Source organism: Orycteropus afer, unplaced genomic scaffold (assembly GCF_000298275.1).
Source record: "Orycteropus afer afer isolate SDZICR_OR568_19922 unplaced genomic scaffold, OryAfe1.0 scaffold00214, whole genome shotgun sequence".
Lineage (NCBI taxonomy): Eukaryota > Metazoa > Chordata > Mammalia > Tubulidentata > Orycteropodidae > Orycteropus > Orycteropus afer.
Window position 1 is genome coordinate 1,350,796 of NW_006921801.1, and position 10,316 is coordinate 1,361,111.

The following is a 10,316-nucleotide window of genomic DNA, read 5'->3' on the forward strand; positions in this document are numbered from 1 at the left end:
TCTTGACATCTCACAGAGCAGTGAAGATCTAGTCTGATCATGCTTCCAGATGTTAAGGTCTGCTCTTTAGTTTAAGCTTCATAATGATCACGATAGGGAACAATGAGAATTGTAACCATTTATATACATACAGCATATTGTCTACATTAACACCACTTTACTATTCCGTTGTCTTCATCAACATGACATTACTATTTCAGGAAATTCTTACCCAGGAAGTCAACAATTTTAAATAACAATACGTCCCATTTAGGAAACTTCCCAAAAATTCCATTCCAATAAATATGAAACTATTCAATACATAGCATCAAATGACTATATATTCTCGAAATCATTAAAGCCTTTCCCTTAAAACTCTCTTCCTGCTGTATACACCAATCCTAAGTATTATATCATGATTCTTACCCAATTTTAATCAACCCTCACCTACATTGGAAGACTTGCTTTAATCCAAGCGCCCCCAAAATCCCTACTGCCTTTCCATCCTAAGATGTTACTAAGACTCTGTCTTTTACCACAGTAGTCAATAAACTCAGTTTGTTTTATCAATAGACTATTTTGGCAGTAGTTTCAGGGAGTCTACATTCAACAATATTTAGCAGGCAGTGCAGCACGGGGGTAAGGGCAAATGGTTAAATATTACTAGCTGGAAGGTTGGCAGTTCAAACCCACCCAGAGGGACCTTGGAAGACAGGTTTGGTGATTCGTTTCTGAAAGGTCACAACCTCAAAAACCCTATAGAGCTCAGTTCTGCTCAGCACACATGAGGTTGTCATGGGTTGTAATAGACTTGATGGCAACTAACAGCGGCAGCAACAAGCAGCATGAATACTTGCCTATACGAAGACGTGCTGGCAGGGTCACTGGAGCAGGGCCCTAGACTTTCCCAGTTGTGCTTGGCAATAACTCTTTAGTTATTGGATTGTGGGGAAGGGAAGGGCAGCTCCTGGGGGGAGGAGGGTCCAGGGTGGCCAGGTCTAGTAGGTAGAGGAGAATTTGGTGCAGTGTCTGCTCACCAACCGGTATAGAAGTGTTTCACTATTGTAGCAGTTGGTTAAAATATTGTACTGGCTGTACTGGTGGGTACCAGCCAAATATCAGTTCTTGGTGAACTGATCATGGAAGTCCAGATGGGAAAAAATATGACTCATGGATGCCAGCATGGGTAGATGTCTATTTCAGGGAATAAATGTACTTGTCTCTCAGATGCCTTGCCAGTCCTTAAGCCCCCTGAAACTTAAAAATAACCCCAGGGAAAGTGGAATACTAAATTGGTTAAGATTAAGCCTTTGCCAATTGGCTGGATTCTGAGTTAAATATAGATGTTATAGCTGGAGGTCCTTGGGTAACTCAAGTAGTTAGCAAAAGGCTGCTAACCTAAAGGTTGGCAATTTGAACCCGCCAGGGGTGCTGTGGGAGAAAGGCTGGTGATCTGCTGCTGTAAAGATCTTAGCCGAGAGAACCTTATGGAGCACACATGGGGTCACTGTGACTCAGAATCGACTGAACAACAGAGAGTTTTTTAAAAAAACATTTTGTAGTATTGAGAAATAAAATTCCTTTGATTTTTGTATGTTTCAGTTTTTGGACTAAGATTCAGCAGTACTACTTATATGTTATTTGTTTGTGCAAACACAGTAATTTACCTCATTCTTTTAAATGGTTGCATAGTATTTAATTGTGTGAATGTATTCTGATTGATATAACCACTCCTATCTGGTAGCATAGTGGCTAAGACACTTGCCTGCTAACCAGATGGCTGGCGGTTCAAACCCACCTGCCACTCCTCGGAAGGAAGGTTGGGCAATCCTACTTCCATAGTGATACTGCCTCGGAAACCCAAGGAGGGGTCGCTATGAGTCAGGGCCGACTCGATGGCACATAACAACAACAACAACATTGTCACTTGGGGAGCTCTGGTAGCATAGTGCCTAAGGCATTTGACTGCTAGCTAGAAGTCTGATGGTTCAAACTCACCAGCCACTCCTTGAAAGGAAGATGGGGCAATCTACTTCCATAGCGATACTGCCTCGGAAACCGAAGGAGGGGTCGCTATGAGTCAGATCCGACTCAATGGCAAATAACAACAACAACAACAATTGTCACTTGAGGAGCTCTGGTAGCTTAGTGCCTAATGCACTTGACTGCTAACCAGAAGGCTGGCGGTTCAAACCCACCGGCCACTCCTCGGAAGGAAGGTTGGGCAATCTACTTCCGTAGTGATACTGCCTTGGAAACCCAAGGAGGGGTTGCTATGAGTCGGTATGACTCAATGGCACATAACAACAACAACAACATTGTCACTTGAATAATTCTGGGTCAGGCTCTGGAGGGACACTCCCGACTAGGCAAAGTGGTATGCTTCCCGAGGCCTCCTTGCTCTCAAGCTGTCCCTTGGAAGGCGACTCCAGGGTGAAGTGACTGGCAAGGGCCCACCTTGGGCATCAAGAAACTGTGACCTGAAAAACGCTGGGGTCCGGCCTTGGAGCAGCACAGCCAATAGTCCACACCAGAGTTCAAGGAGAAGAGTGTTTAATTAGAGGTTTACCAACAATAGACAGATGAGGTCTCAGTGACTCCAAAACCACGTGCTCTGCTCAGCATTCACAATCAGGGGTTCTTGTACCAAAGGAAAAGAGACACAGCATGTATGCAGGACAGGTTACTGATTTTCTGAAAGTTAGGTAGTGCAATGGTAATAAAGGGATTTCCTGTGAGTCTCCGAAGTCAGGTAGTCCTTAAGAGGCTCTACTAGTGTTTGCCAAAGCCTAGGTGGCTGGGCCCGAAATCCGGCATAGTTGTCTCAGTCTTAGTAATAGAACGGAGCAGGAACTAATAACTGTAACTTAGAGAGAGAACAAGTTAATTATAACACACAGTTGAAGCCAAGTTTTAAGGAAATGGCATCTTAACTAAAAATATGGAGTTTTATTCTGATAATATGGATTCAGGCCCAGCAAAGCAAAAATCTTTATCCTCAAACTATCATGGGCATTTATATTGTTTATAGTTGTATAACCATAATAAATGCTGCAAAAAACATTTTTTTATATACATCTGGGGTAAAATTCCTACAAGTGGAATTTCTGAATCAGATATTGCTAAACTGTGTAACAGGGGAAAAGAGACCCCAGATTCAAACAGATTCAATACATACACTTTTATTAAGCCTGGACAGGACAAAGACAAAACAAAGAAGATCATCCACGATGAGGGAAACCATCAACATGTACACAGTACCGAAAGCTGAATGGAGTCTGCTGAGTCGTGGCCAGCTAATTATATATGATTGAAAAAACATAAAATCATCACAAAATCATGAGTGATGGTAGATCGATTCATCACTGTTGCAGGCGGGACTACAGAAGCAGGGAAAAGACCATGATTGAAAATTGAAGACAGAAAAGGGTTACGGGACTGGTTCTGGGCCTTGACTACCTGGCTAGGTGGTGGTCTGGATAGGCTGTGTGTGACTCAAGACCATGCAGCCTGAGTCTTAGCCACAAACCTACCAAACAACCTAGACCCCATCCTTAATTTAAGTCAGAAAAGGACACACTCAGGCAAGTTCTCTAGTTCTTTGAGTGAGCATAATCTACTTTCAACCATACTCTTCCTGAAGGCAAATTGCCCCTCCTTAGGTTTGCCCTAGAACTTGTCTGTGTATAGCCACAGTGCTAGTTTTAATGGTCAGAAAGAACCCAAATGGTGTCTGAAACTTATGTTAAGCCTCAAAATGGAGTTAGAATTCCCACTGAATACCACAGCTTTCCACAAACCCAACGCAACCAACGCCGTGGAGTCGGAGCCGACCCATAGCAGCCCCACCTTGGGTTTCCAAGGCAGTATCACTACGGAAGTAGATTGCCCGACCTTCCTTCCGGGGAGTGGCTGGTGTGTTTGAACCGCCAGCCTTCTGGTTATCAGCCAAGTGCCTTGGCCACTATGCTACCAGAACCCACAAACCAAAGTACTTTAGAATTTAAGCTCTAATACAATTGTCAATCAAAAAGTTTATAAGTTTGTACCAACTTATATTTGACACCAACTTGGTAGGAAAATGTGTATTTCCTCATGTCATCAACACTAGGAATTGTAAAATTTGATACATTTTATAGTCTGCTGGGTGAAAAATAGTGTATCTTTCAGAATGTTTATTTAAATAGAAGGGAGGTTGAATATATTTTTATATCTTTAGTAGCCATTTGTATTTTATGTGTGTGTGTGTAGCTCTGGTGGTATAATGTGTTAAGGCACTTGATTGCTAACCCTAAGGTCAGCAGTTCAAACCCACCAGCCGCTCTGCAGAAGGAAGATGGGGTGATCTACTTCTGTAAAGATTTATAGCCTCAGAAACCCAATGGGGTCTCTATGAGTCAGAAATGACTTGATGGAAGTGAGGTGGTTTTTTTTTTTTTTTTTTTTTGGTGTGTATGTGTGTGTGTGTTGACTGTTCATTTACTTTGCTTATTTAAAAAAAAATTGTTGTTCATTTTGGTGAGATTTGAATTCTTTGTCTATTAAGGAAATTACTCTTCTGTCTGTTGATTGTGTTACTATGTTTTTCTATACTTTTGACTTGGTGTTTGGTAGTTTTGCTGTATGGAAGATTAATATATATATATATATATATATAATCAGATTGATAATTATGTCCCTAGATTCAGTATCATATTTAGAAAGTCTTTCCTACCCTAAGAATATTATTTTAAGAAACCTCCATCATGTTCTATTATTTTCACGGTCCCTTTATTTTTGAATCTTTGATGTGTATTTGAAACTCATTTTGATATAATAAGTGATGTAGTGACCAGCTTTATTTTTTAAAGGCTTCCATTTCTACTAGTTCAATGTTGAGTGTGCTGGGATTGGTTGCTTACTTGTTTGGAATCTTTAATGCCATTTCCCCAAGTCTTTGTTAACAAGAGTGCTTAAATTCCACTTTAGGGGTTGTCTGTAGCAATTCATTTTGCATGTTGTTTTCCCACAAATGCTGGCAATGAGAAAAACAAAATCTATTGAAATTAAAACAGACTGCATCTGCTTTCAAATAGTAGGGTAGTGGCATGATTCACAACAGGCATGATGGCTCTTTGTTTTAAACGATCTTGGCAGACATTTTGGGTGGGAAAGGTGAACCCTCTCTCTCTCCATCCGCCTCGCCTCACCCCTGGGCACAGTCAGGAAGCTGTGGATGAATTGCTGGGCATGAAAAAAGTAAGAGGAAATTGAGGGCCAGAGGCTGGCAGCTAAGAGAACTGGAGGCTGGGAAAAGGATCTTGGGAGAGAAGCAAGAGAAGATGGCAGTGAGCCACAGCCTGGGGGACAATACTGCCAGCAAGAAATTGGCCTTTATGGAGAATGGGTAGTAGCTTTTTAGATCAACTATTTGTAATATTCCATTTTTGTTGTTGCTTGTGCTTCATTATGCTATAATTGCCTTCTGTTACCCTGGTCTTCCTACAAAAGCCTGTTATACACACCAGTTTGTATTAGTGTCCTTTGTGGGGAGTGAAGAAATTAGGGGTGTTATTTCTTACCAGATCAGATAAGGATTGTAGCAGCCCTGGTTTATGCACTAGGATACAGGGGACCACAGGGAGGAAGGCAGCAGAGGTGACCCGCAGAAGAATAGTTTACTCCCTCCCCAAGTCCCCTCACCTCAAGCATGCACACTGAAGGTAAGCTGCATGAGGACAGGGATTTTTACCTGTGTTTTTCATGTTTTACTTCTAGTGCTTAGAACAGAGCTTGACACACAGTAGTCTCGCAAGGAAAAGTTGTTGGAATGAAGAGATTCTGGACTCCTAGAACAAAGTACTTAGGATGGGGAATTGAGTCAGTGCATTTGGGTATTATAGCAAAAATGGATGTGGACCCTGAAAGCTGGGGGCCTGGGAATCTGGCTTTCATTTACTAACTGAGGATTCTTGCTGCTTTGGCTCTGATCTCTCATAGGCATCGATCTATAAATTTACTTTCTATGAATAAGCAATTTGGTACACTGCACTAAAGGGGAAATTTTTAAAACCTTCTTTACTTCCTAAATGAAATACAAGGGTCCCTGGTGGCATAATTTTTAAGCTCTCGGCTGCTAATTGCAAGGTGGGTGGATTGGACTCCCCAGTGGCTTCATGGGAGAAATGACCTGGAGATCTGCTACTATGAAGATCATGCTTAGGAAACCCAAGAGGCAGTTCTAGTCAGCCTTATAGTGTCACTATGAGTCAGGATTGACTGGATGGCACACACCCACAATGAATGGAATATCAGTAAAAATGGATCTTCCACGTACATTACTGTGACACTTCCTATGCAACTCCATTAAATTGATTCCTCAGGGTATTACATCTATGATGAGGTGAGTTTCCAGGCTCAAAGGCAGCCTTCTAGCCAGAACTTTATTCTCCCATATGAGGTTTAGTTATTAGGAGAGAGCAGACTCAGGAAGTGAGGACCTTAGTTCAGTAATTCTATTGTGACTCTATGAACCATTGGTGGTTCAAAATTCTTGCCTTCCATGTGGAGACCCTGGTTTATGCACAGCCACCTGTCATGGAGGCTTGGTTTCAGCAGAGCTTTCAGATGGCCTAGGAAGAAGGGATTGGCAATCTATTTATGAAAATCAACCAAAGAAAACCTTGTGGATCCCCAAGATCATGATCATGGTGCAGGACCAGGCAGCATTTTGTTCCATTGTGCATGGGTCTCCATGAGTTGGGGCCAACTTGATGGCAGCTAAAAGCAGCTTCAACAAGAACCTTGTGACCATGGTGAAGGGTGTTAGTGAGCCCATGAATGGTCTTTGTGAGCCCAGTGAGATGAGACTTGGAGCCTTGATGAAGAATTCTTTCAGAATCTTGGATGCTTTTGCTATAGCCGTGATTCATCAGGTGAAGCTATGACCTTTCTTACGGGGGTGACAAAGTGTGAAATGCATCTATGGAAGCAGACGTGTGTCTGAGGTATGACAGATATGGCATGTGCCCCAGTAGCTATTTTTCTTAGATATGCCTCTGAGTGGAAGTGACTTACTAAAGTTAGGAACTGCTGAGGCACGAGGTGGTTTTGGGCATGGAGTGGTGGCTGCTATTCTAGGAGGGCTAAAACATTTGGGGACAATTATGTGGTCTCACAGAAGGAAGACAGAGTGACCTAGGCACTTGATCTCTGATTCTTTGAACACACACATCTACGATCATCTGAGCTTCAGTTTCAGTTTCATGCATAAAATGAAAGTAACAACTACCTCATGGGTTTTGGTGAGATTTAGAGATGTATCTATAAATACCTAGCTAAGTGCTAGGTACACAAGACACACTATTATGAATTAAAAAATTGTTTTACTTTTGTTGTTGAGAATATACACAGCAAAATATATACCAATTCAACAATTTCCACGTGTGCAATTCAGTAACATTGATTATATCCTTCAAGTTGTGCAATTATTCTTACCTTCTGGGATGGTTAATGTAACATGTCAACTTGGCTAGGCTATGATTCTCAGTGGTTTGGCAGACTGATTGCTCTACCATAATGTATAGTAAAATCATCCTCCGTCTAATAGGAGCAGCCAATTAGTTGAAAAGCCAATCAGTTGAAGGCCAATCAGTTTCCTTGGGATGTAGCCTGCATCCAATATGTATATGGATGTTCTGGCAAAGCTCACTCCCTCTGAATCCTGCATCTGACTCATCATCCTTTGACCTCTTGTTTCTTGGATGTGAGCCAGCCACTTGCCATCTGACCTGCCTATTTTGGATTCATCAGCCCCTGCAACCACGTGAGTCAGGAAAAGCCTGCAGCTTGATATCTGACCCATGAATTTGGGATTTACCAGATTCTACAACTACATGAGCCATTTCCTTGAAATAAATATCTCTCTCTCTTTTTTTTCCTTCTCTACATATAAACACATGCTTCACTGGTTTTGCCAATCTAGAGAAACCAGCCTAAGATACCCTTCTTTTCTGAATTGCTTCTCCCTCATTAACATAAACTCACTGCCCTCTAAGTTTCCTATCTAGTATTGTAATTATTTTTCAGATTTGCTTGGAAATAACTAGTTCAGGAAAGTCCAAATAGAGGGTTTATGAAAGGCTAGATTATTAACATATTAACATAGATGCAAAGTACACAATTGGTACCACTCTCCTCTAGTATTAGAAGTTAGGCAAAAGGCCATACATTCATCATGCTGAATCAAGCATGGCACAGAATTAATGGCATGACTGTTTTTCAATTACTTGAACCTTATTTTAAAAGTTGACTTGTTTTCTTGGCAGTTTTAGGAAGTAAGGAAATAATAATGAAGATGATACTAATCACCATTTTTGAGCATTTACTGTGTGCTTGGCATTTTCTCCCATTCATCAGTCCAGAGAGGTCCAGGCTCTCCAGACCAGGAGGTGGCAGATGAATAAGATTAAAGAACATTTTTTATTCTAGTTGTTTTGGCGATTGGTGCAGACAGCTGAGACCTTTCTGTGATCTGATTCAGTCATTTACCATTATCACTCTTTCTCATCTTCAAGTTGTCTGAAAGTTTGATTACTGGATCACACATACCCTCACTTAACTTGTCAGTAAAAAACTAACTAGTTAGAGCCCTGGGCAGAGTTATCCTGAGTGCTTCTGGAAATTTTCCTCTAGGGTGATTTTGACTCATACTTCAGTATTCTTTGGGTCCAGCTCTACCTATATTTTCAAGCATAAGGGCACTGGTATTTCAGCGGTAGAATTCTTGGAGGAATTCTTGGAGGACCAGGTTCAATTTCTGGCCAATGCACCTCATGTGCAGCCACCATCTGTCTGTCAGTGAAGGCTTGCATGTTGCTATGATGCTGCTTGGGAGCTCTGGTAGCATAGTGGCTAAAGCACTTGACTGCTAACCTGAAGGCTGGCGGTTCAAACCCACCAGCCACTCCTCAGAAGGAAGGTTGGGCAATCTACTTCCATAGTGATACTGCCTCAGAAACCCAAGGAGGGGTCACTGTGAGTCTGGTCCAATGGCACATAACAACAACAACAACATGATGCTGCACATTCAGGGTTCAGTGGAGCTTCTAGACTAAGAAGAAAAGCTTGGCAACCTCCTTCTATAAGACAGTCAGTGAAAACACTGTGATCACAATGCTTTGATCTCTGACAAATTATGAGGATGACAAAGGACTGGGCAGCATTTTCATTCTGCTGTGCATGCGGTTCCTGTCAGTTGATAGCAACTAACACTGAAAACGTACTGTTAGGCAGCCGCATTCATCTGTTTCTGAGAAGAGTCTCTAGACCTTGGATCAGTTAAAATATAGAGGATTGATTAAGCATTTAATAGTACATTAGAATGGAGATCCAGCTGCCTATACGCAGTGAACTGGTGAATCTAAGGATGGAGCTTTAGGGGAAAACAGTTATTGGGCAAAATCATGAGGTTACACTACAATATTCTGATTTGTGTGTGTGTGTGTGTGTGTGTGTGAAGTAGGGAGATGGAGGGTGGGATATTCCAAAGTGGGGTTGTCTATATTAATGGTTACACAAGTACAAGTTGGATGTAGAGATTGGTTAAGGGCTTTTTACTTTACAGTTTGTTTTTTTTTTTTTCCAAAATAGATTGTAAAAATACCTTGTTTGTGATAAAACATTCTCTGAGAATATGTGGTAGCTGTGATAAGCATTGACACCCAGACCTCTTCCTTGAGTATCTTCTTTCCATGTTCTGATTTAATCACAGAGAAACTATTTCCTTAGTTACTTGTGGTTGCTATCCAGATAAGAGACTTAGAAATCAGGCTTGTTAACTCCAGTTTTAATTCTGTTGAATACAGCAAAGACTTTTTTTTTTTTTTTTCAGTTTTGCAATGTTGCTTTAGTCAAAAACTCCCCAGAGATTTTTTCTCTTTCAATTCCCTCCTTTTGATAAAGGATTTTTATGGAATATCTTATCAACTCAAGAATTAATTTCTTCTACATAGACTTGACATTAAATCACCATTGGTTATGCCGCTGCTTTCTAGGGGCTGTTTGAACCAGCAAGCATTAAACCAGAGTTTGAATACTTGGGCACCACTGATACCTTAGTTGCTGAGCATTTCTGGGGGCCTTCACCGTGCTATGATAGTAATTTTGATGATATTATGGAGGGCAGTTTGATCTTAGAGACTTTTAAATCATTTCAAATGAACAAACCAAAAAAAAAAAAAAAAACCCAAACTCACTGAAGTTGGGTTGGATCCGACTCGTAGCAACCCCTCCTGGGGTTTCTGAGGTGGTATCACTACAGAAGTAGATCGCCCAATCTTCCTTCTGAGGAGTGGCTT

General features: G+C 41.3%; 1 pseudogene; it reads right to left on the bottom strand.

The window, feature by feature from the left end:
* LOC103203372 overlaps positions 1-10,316 on the bottom strand; it is a 19,891-nt pseudogene that overhangs the window by 8,588 nt on the left and 987 nt on the right.